Below are 10,311 nucleotides of genomic sequence, written 5' to 3'. Positions count from 1 at the left end.
CAAGTCCTTAGACCAAACTTTTTGAGCGCTTTTTTATCGTTCAATAAACAATAATAATAACAATAGTAATGATCAACTTATTAACAACGTTTTATAACAGATTTAATTCAAGATATCAAGAAGTATATTTATTGTTATAATGAAAGAAGGTCTGGTTTCTTTGACGAAAGTGTTAAGAAATTCAAGCCAGCTCGCCAGAAACAATTGGTGCAAACAGCTGCTGTACAAGTTAAACATCATTCACAATTCTTTCAAAAACGTTCATTGCAGCATTTGCCTTGATAACTTGAAAGTTGATAGAAACAACAACTTAGTGATTGTGAATGTTTCAGAAAAACCATACGTCAACCAAAACGTACAAGACATTGTTAGGTTCAAGGCACCCGAGTTGATTAATAGCAGTTCTAGAAGCAAAGCAGGTGACGTATGGGCAGCTGGAATCTGTATTTTCTATATAAACAACTTGTGTTACCCGTGGAAAGCTGCTGTCGATAGTGATGAAAAGTATTGCTTTTGGATGAATAAAAGTATATTTCCTTCGAATTTAGAATGTTTTTACTCTCATGCTGTGAAACAAATGCTTTGCGTGAATCCTCAGTCAAGACCCAATATTAGTCGTATAATTAAATTGACAAGCGGTTTTGAAATAGATGAAGAAAGTATAAGTAAGTTAATACAATTTATATATAAATTTATCTGAAATTTTTCTATATAAAGACGTTATAGATGGTAACCTTACAGTATACATTCATATATTTATATGTTATTTTAACTAAGTATTTTTAGAAAATATGATTTCGATGATTGTAACTGACTGGTTAATATATGTGAATGAGCAGCAAAACAAAGTTAGAAAACTAACACGAACTCATTTGGTTAAGGGTAAAGTTGAGCTTCCTAGACAAGGTATAAAAAGTTCTGATATAATGAATTAAGATAATTCATTTGCTACTTTACAGCTTTAAAATTTTAAAGTAATTTAATTTAATTAGTTAAAATTACTAACTTGTTATTTTCATTCTTAAATTTTTAAAACCAGCTTGACTATTTCTAAATTTTTGATTAGAGTTGTAATAATTATGAGTTTTGCCACTTTATTTTTGATAATATAATTTATGAAAAAAATTAAATGTAGTACTGTTACAAAATAATTTTTAACGCAGTCATGACTGAGTGCACAGATCCAAAATTTGCAAACGAACAAAACAGAGGTGAAGAAACCGTGGAAGATCTCAATTTCCTCAACGGGATCATGCACCTAAACACTCTTCTCGTTCCAAAAATCGACTATAGGACTCCTGAGTACTCGTTCGGCAGGTTCTTCGACGCGTGTGACGTAACAAAAGCTTTTCCGTCAATCGGTACCGCGAGAGCTGAGGTTTTACTGAACACAAAGTTGGACTCGAACTTGCTGAAGAGTATAGAGCAGTGTGGAGCGATCCGGAACGAAGTTTATTTGCAGCTTTCTCAAGCGATAAGAGCGCGCGTTTTGGGGTTTTCTTGCGAGCCGTCCATGTCCGACTTGAGGTGGTCATCGCCGTGGCCCAGCAAGAAGAAACCGTCGAGCGCGGACGAGTGCCAAAATCATCCCCTGAAGGGAAAAATTTATACGAGTGTTAAGACGAGGCACAGTGCGGGCGCAGACGACCACGTGATTGTTCAGGAAACTGAAACGCGCGCCGGCTACACTGCCCCGGTTTTTTCCGCCATGGCAACCGTCGCGTTCCCGCCAATTTGCAAAGGGGAAGTTTGGACGGTGGGATGGATTCAAGCGTTGAAGAAAGCCGACAGAAGATCTTACAGTGGTAGTCAAATGTAAGTTGATGATGTTTTATTTTCTAAGGCATGATTTTACAACATTTAAAAAAATAACATCATTAAAAATACCTTTAGTAAGTTAAAGCAGTGGTCGTTAAGGTGTACACTGGTGCACACTAGTGAACACGAAACTGTTTTAAGGGTGCACGAAATTTTGAGATAACAAAAAAAATACATAGAGTTAGATTAAGTATGTAGTTAATATTTAATAAAGTATTTAAAGAATGCTAAACTGGGGATTTTGTAGTGATTGCGGAGAAGTGTTCAACTAATAAGTATGTAAGACGAAGCAATATAACTAAAATATCATTGTGAAAATAAAGTAAAACTATTAAAGAGGTTAATTAAAAAAAGGATCAAATAAAAAGTTTCAGCTTCAGTTGCTAAATGGTTTGCATGTTAATACAAACTGATTTATGACTTTTAAGGAGAAATTCACTAATAAAAGTGTTTACGTAGTCCCACCACTAGCGGCGCTTATTAAAATTAGATCTTGGGGTGCACCGATTTTATTTTTGCAGATTGGTGTACACAGAATTTTATTAGCTTGACGACCACTGAGTTAAAGTATGTTAACAACTTATCAACTATTGAAAAAAAAAGAGTTATATTATTCTAAACTTACGAAAAATTTCAAACTGTTATTACTATCACTTTTTTGTTTAATTCAACTGTAGTCTATACTTTTAGTCTATTCAAAGGCACTTTTTAACGATATTTGCAACTCTATCATCTTAAGAAGGCACCAAAACTGATTAACATTGTTTAGTATTTATCATCTTACCATAATCGCACACTTTACTGAACTAAAAAAAGTTGCTTTATTCAACTTATTTTTTAAACTTTAAAAGTTTTGTTGTTTAAAATTTGAGTATTACTTCTGCTTTTGTAGGTGAATTTTACGGAAACGTTTTAAATGTTCTGTATTCAAATTTTTGAAAATTCTATACCCTTACACTAACACAGGGAATAGACAAACTGCGGCTTGCAAGTGGTAAAATTCAACCTGCGAGCATGTAATTTTGAAACATTCACTAGATATCCTCATATATGAAATAAAGAGTTAAAAAATGTTAGCTGAGATTTCAGGATATTTAAAAACTTACATTAGCTTTAAAAGAATGTCATTGTTATACTTGATGGGAGATTGAAAAAAAGGTTATGTTGTAACTAAAACTACAACTGCGGCCCGCAAAGATTTTCATTTTCAAATTTTTGGCCCCGATGACCAAATGTTTTTAAATCCCTGCCCTACTAGTAAGAACATAAAATATTTGAAACTATAAGTTAATAGATCATTGAAAATAGGTAAAGTGAGTTAATATAATTTTTAAATACTTAAAACTTAGATAAAAAGGAAAAACTCCTATTTAATAAAAAAACACTATTTATGTTTAGTAAAACATGTAAGTATGTCAATAATATTAGCCACCGACGGTAATTTCTGATTAAAGCTGTTACAAAAAATAGAAAAATAGTTTAAAACAAAATGATTAGATTAAAAGCATAATTTTACAATTATTTAAATACTGGAAGTTTTGAAAGCAATGTCCTCGAATTATTTTAACTTTGTTAAACTTTTAAATTTTTACCAACTTTAATTACTGAACTAAAATTAACTTAAAAATGATACCAAGTGAAACCTAGAAAACATATAAATACTATATTTGAACTACTAATCTTAAAATACTTCAAATTATGTGACAAAAATTGTTTATTGATGGACATTGGGTTTATTAATAGAATAATAAGAGCATTTATAGATACTTCGGAAAGCTGATCAGTCTTGAACAAGGAGAAAAGTATTGTCTCGATGGAAAAGACTTTTTATCTCCTTGGTTTGGTACGGACTCTTTTATAACTATTGAAGGACCAACTAAAAAATACTCTGTTGTTCACGTTTTGGTATGTTATATGAAAAAAATGGTATAAGCTTATTAATATTTATAACTATATTAAAGTTTATAAAACTTTAATAAAAAAAAATAAATTCTCTTTTTTCAATAGATTAAAAAAGTAATTGTACGCACATTGTTTTAAATGGTTATATAATGTAAACTAAAATAGTTAAGTAAGTATAACTAGTTTGCTCGAAACAAAAACTAATTGTTATAAACATATCAGCTTCAAGACCTGCCTTGCACGTCTTTTGATATGAACGTAACTGAAATTGACAAATTTGAGAGAGAAGACGAATTTGAACTGATGCTGACTGCAATCGAGGAAAATTCAGGTCACATGATCATTCTGGCGACTGTTGAATGGGGCAAGTCGCTTTGTTTAAAGTACGACAAAACGAAACCAATGCATGACAGATTAGAGCTGACGCATCTTGAAAGTCATTACAAAATCAAAAACAGTTAGCTAGTTTTCATTGGTTTTTAGGAACTTATAATGTTAACTTTTTTTAACCTATGTCTATATAACAGTTAAAAAGTAGTAAAAAATCAATTAAAAAAGTTAATTTAGTTGTACAAAAAGTAGTTTTATAAGAATTAAAAAAAAAAAGAACATAACAATAATTTCATAACAAATAAATAGACTTCAAATGAAACAATATAAAGTAATAAGAAAAATCTTAGAATGATTGAAAGAATTAGAAAACAAAATAGTTTTTAGATTTAAATAGAAATATTCTATTAAACATTTAATGTTATACTAAGTTTTATAGCAGCTTAATAAACATAATTCTTTAACAAATTAACAGAGCCTTTAGAAAACATGAAGCCTGTGTTTAGTATCAGTCACCTTTCAGGAGTGATAAAAAGACCAGAGTATTATTGTGGTTCAATACACAGCGCGCTGCACGGTCCTGTGGCCAACAAATCTGAACTGGATTTTCTGTACGATGACAATCTCCAAAGACATTACGAGAACCCAGAAGTTCTGGCGCATTGGAAGCGAAACCCCAGTTTGTTTCTGTACCACGGTCGGAGGTACTGCGCCGACAAACAAAACGAAGATGACAACGGTGCTTGCTTGTTTGATGCGGTGAACAACGCGTCAAACAACTTGTACGGTCACCAAGCGTCAAGTTTAAAGTTGTATAACACTGTGCTTGGTGCCATAAAGAGCTTGAGAATGGTGATGGGCACTGTGGGCATGGGACAATACGTCACTAAAACACTGAGAGTAAAGTGATATACTAATGCTATTAGGTTTCTGTTTCAACTTTTTAAATGTAAGATTAAATCTTTTGAATGAGATTTTGACTTAAAACCAAATTTTTAGAAAAACAAGTTTAAGCTATCATGATTACAACAATTTGTTGTGACAATATTGAAAGATTATTTAATAGATTAACTATTTTTAAATAACTTCTACTGGATTAACAAGTTAACACTCATTATTTTTCACCATAAAAATAATTAATTAAATGATTGTTAATTATTTCAACTTCAAAATTCATATTTTCCTTTTTTTTTAATACTTTTTTAAATTATATAAACTTAATTTTTTAAATTTTTTCACTAGTTTTCCTTTTTACTTAACAATAAATTAACATATTTAAAATATCTTTTTATTTTTAAGAGCTGAAAAAAAATATGGATAAGATGATGATTTGTTTATTTTTCTTGTTAAATAAATTATAGTCCTTCCTTGTTGTTATAAAAGCTTGAAATTTTCTTTTAATCTTCTAAACCAAAACTGTACCATAATAAAATATTTTTCAACTAAAACAAATTTATTTATTAAAAAGACATAAAATGCAGGTTATCCATTTAAGAAAAGACATTTGACTAAATATAAAGAACAAAAAACTATCAGCAAAGTGAATAAATATATAAGTTATTTAAAATGTGTTTGCTTTGTTTGCTTGATGAGTTTTTGAGATTTTATACAAAACAACTTGAAAAAAAAAATTCATATACAATTTAAACATATAAAGATATTATTACAATAAAAAAAATTAAAAGTAGCTGTACAAAACGGAAAATAAACTAATAATTAGAATATTTAAAAATCAGATTAATAAGAAATAATACCTATAAGTCTTAAGTATTTGGCCTTTAAAAAACTGTTGACATTCAGGTATAAAACATTACGATCAAACGATCAGTATTTACAACATGATTTAAAAAACATCGTATAGATCGTTACATTTTTTAAAAACTAGGAATTTTAAAGATTTATTTGTATATTTTTTGTTTTATAAAGCTTTTAGTCTTCAGTTATAAAGTAAAAACCATATTTTAAGCGAACACTTGATGTATTATTTGTTTTTAATGGTATATAAAAGTATGTGTTTATTAAACTCATAATTTAAGTTTAATATTATTAAAAGTAAATAAAAAGGTCACAGTTTAAAATTAGCAAGGTCACAACCAAACAAAAAAGATTAAAAAACATCTTAACGTTTTAAACTTATTTATAACTTATTAATAATTTAAACTTATTGAAATTTGTAAAAATAACCAAAGTATCTAACGATTTCTGGTATATCATTTTAAACTTAAAAACTAATAAAAGTATAAACATACTCTTTTAAAAAGTATTAAAATAGCATAGTAATTACTAGTAAAGCTGTTGGACATCGACGTGAAAATTTTAATATTTTTTACTTCGATAGTCCAAAAGTCGAGTTTATAAGTAATTTCATTTTTAAATCCTTTTCTTTTACTAATAATTCTTTAAATGATAAAAACACTTTGGGTATTAAAAACATTGTTTCGAAAAATAATAACAACCGCTAGTTGACGCATTTTGCCATGTAGAATTAACTTCCGATCACGCCGGGTTTCATGCTTTAATCAGCATGTTACATCATGCAACCATGTCTTGACCAGGCGATTGTTATGTAAAAAAGACGTATATAAACAGCAGAGCAAACAAGAAAGCACATTTGGATTTCGACGTTAACAAGAAGCATCACTACGCCAGTTTCCAGTCCGAAGCGTAAGCCGCCATCTTTGGAAAGCTAGCTGAACTCTCGGAAAACCTTCTCTTGGCGCTTTGAGTGTAAGTCGCCATCTTGGAAAAACTTGATGAACTCCGGTGAAACATTTTTATTCAAGTATTTGTTTGTTTTTCTGAAACATTTACTTTGTACTTAACTTCATAACTTCGTAGTTTTTATATCTTGTTCTATATACATTTTGTATACCTACTTTAGCAACGTCGACGGGGCGTACAACTTGATTTAAGTTGTTAACGTGCCATACTCGTAAGCCTACGCATACTGCAGCAGACAAGCAGCATAAACTTCCAGTTTGGATCATTTTGAATATTGAACTCGACCCATAAGCCCACGCATTCGGTGGCATACACTTATTACTCTTATCTTTCTTTTTCTTTATTCAAATATTGTATCTTTTTATCTCGCGCGCTCTACATCCAGTGTCAACGAGGAATTATAAGTTCCTACTTTCTGAACCAGTAAACTGTACGAGCAACCATTTGTTACAGCTCAACTAGAATTGTGAACTGCAAGAATACCTTCCATATAATAACTTTTAATATCGTTCTTTGATTGTATTGTATAATAAAGCATATAGGTACTTGTTAGTCTATATTTAAACTTAAACTATAAGTAAAATGAGTAGGGTATTAACTCTTACACACTCTTGCACTCGGTCGCAGACCGAGGTAGCAACTAAAGATAGAGATGGCCCCGAAGCTACTGCTAATCTGGCTCCTGTCGAAACTGCCGAGACGGTTTCCCATGAAACTAGAGACCCCAGTAGCTCGGAGTACATCAAAGCAAATGTAAAACTTGAATTAAAATAAAAGTTTAATTAAAAAACTTGAAATTTTCAAACGTATCATTAATATTACTAATTAAATTATAGTCCAAGTTATAACTTTATAGATCTTGTACTAGTAGCTTTTATTTTATAATCATTTAAACATTATATAATTCCAAAGATAACTTACAGGTTAAAATAATTTTTATTAAGGTAGTTGGACTAGCCTACAAGCATATAAAAATCCTTAAAGGTTAAAAAAATACATTAATTTACAACACTAAATGAGTATATGATACTGTTTGAAAAAATAACTAATAAAAAACCGACCGAGGGTAAGGGTAACAGTGATCGAAAAAAATAAAAAAAGACTAAATAAAAATTATCCATCAAAAAGAAAAAAGAAAACAAGAAAATAAATTATAAAAAACAAAAAAAAAAGGAAATAAAGATTTAACGACTGATGGTAAAAGGTAATAATTATAAAAAAATATTAAATTTAGAAAATTTTCAACTCGTGAAAAAGTATCTTTGTGCAAAATTGACCCCACGTGCAAAATTGACGTCCAGCAAAAGTGTCCCTCCGTGCATATTAGACTCCTACCCAATTCAGTCACCATCTATCTATGTTTCAAGTGCAAGACAGTTATTTGATACTTGATACTTTCTGCATTGTTTTGAATACTGATTGTTTAAATACTTGTTCATAAAGTGAGGTTCTCATACAAGCATGAGTTAGAAAGTCACACCAACAAATATTATTCAGGTCCTTAAACAGATTATTATGTTACCATATCTAAAATTTTTTTTTAACTCAAAGTATAAAATAAAGTTTATGTTTTGTCCTTGAATTTTTGAGTAAAAACATAATCATTCTGATGGTTATTTAATAAAGGTTTGTTCACTTTTTTTTAGTTTTAAGTTTAGACTAATAATGATGGAAATTTTATCAAATTGTGTAACTCAAACACCATCTAAAAGTATATTAATTAAATTAGGTAAGTTTTTAGGATGAACTATTGTGTTATTTAAAAATTATGTTAGTTTAAAATGAATAATAAGTAAAATTTTGACACATACTTAATTTTCTTTATAGTAGTCAAACATCAGTTTTATTATTCCCTGTTACAACAATAAACTTTTTCTGAATGCTTAGCAAGTAATTGTCACATCACATGTAATTATACCCTTTAAATTAACATTAATTTTACCAAAAAACAGCTATATAATTTAACTGCTGAAAAAAATCGTTTGGTGACATGTCATTTGGAAAATACTTACAAGGTTAAAATCTAAACACTAGAAACCACAAAATGTGGAAAATTAAATGCTCAAATATCTGAAAAAGTATCTGCTGAAACTGCAATTTTACCATTTTATGATTACTGCTTTTAGTGTGAACTCACAATCAGCTGTTGCATATTAAAAATAAAAATATTTACATGTATTAAGCTCTATAAAAATGTCCAGAAAATAACAAATGACTGAAAAAAAATTCATAATAAGATATTTTTCTGTTCAATAAAATAGAAATTGGTACAAAAGTTTGTTAGTAATATTTTTATAAGAAATAACAAAATTTCTACATTAATCTAATGCAGGGTTTCCCAAAATGGGCCATGAGCAGTAAAGTAACCACAGAGAGGCATGAGGTCTTATTTTGAAACTTACACCAGATATGCTGAAGTTCTTGATGAAGAGCAGAAAAAAAGGTCTTAAGTATTTTTTTACACTAGATATTTTAAATTTGCTGATGAAGAAAGAAAAAAGGTCTTAAGTAGGTGTGGGGAGTACAGCACATTTTTTTGGTCATATTGTAATATTCATTTAAGTCCATATGATTTGGATGTGTTTTTGCTTCATTCATAAAGAAGAATCTGAAAAAAAAAGTATACTTGCAGCCCAAAAAACTAATTTCAACCCCAAAAATCATATACTTTTTGATTTTTTGACTTAAACAGTAATAAAATCACTTACATACATATACTAGACTTATAATTTATGTCTTAAATGAAAGCTTATACTTATTGACATATATCTAAAGACATATTAATTGCTTTTGATATATCATGACGTCATAATCACCCTAAATGTGCAAAATTTGTCTGCAAAATGTAAGGGTAGGGTGTACAGTACATTTTTTTGGTCATATTGTAAAATTCAAATAAGTAAATATGATTCAGATGTATTTTTAATCAGTTGAAAAGAATCTAAAAAAAGAAAAATATAGTTTTGCAAAAAAAAGTTGCTGCCCAAAAAACTGATTTCAACCCCAAAAATCACATATTTTTTGATTTTTGGGCAACAACTTTTTTTTTTGCAAATTAATATTTTTTTAAGATTCTTTTTAACTAAGCAAAAACACATCCAAATCATATTAACTGATGATCAAAGCATTTAGCTTTATGAAACATATGTTCTGGTTTTTTTTAATCAACTTTTCTAACGAAAATTTATCTACATTAATAAAACACTAAATTTTAAAATACAATTGTATCTCTCTTCTGTTAAACAGAACTGATCTTCAGTCTGTTTATTGTGTATATTATATGTATATATCACTTGAAATAAACCTTTTTTTAAAAAGCCCTTAAGGCGGGCTCCGTGTGAAAGATTTGATTTATCAAGTTAAATAACTAAATTCTATATATATCTACAGAGATCTGTTCTTAAATTTATTTGAGAACAGTGAAACGCCGTTAGTTGGAATAAAGTTTTAACACAAAAACATCTGTGGTATATATTCCGATAAGCTTAGCTTATCAGGATCTCCAGAATTTCACGCCTTTAAACGTTACATCTTATATAT

This window comes from Thalia democratica, chromosome 6 (assembly GCF_965202585.1).
Source record: "Thalia democratica chromosome 6, ktThaDemo2.hap1.1, whole genome shotgun sequence".
Classification (NCBI taxonomy): domain Eukaryota; kingdom Metazoa; phylum Chordata; class Thaliacea; order Salpida; family Salpidae; genus Thalia; species Thalia democratica.
Note: the sequence above shows the minus strand (reverse complement) of the source record.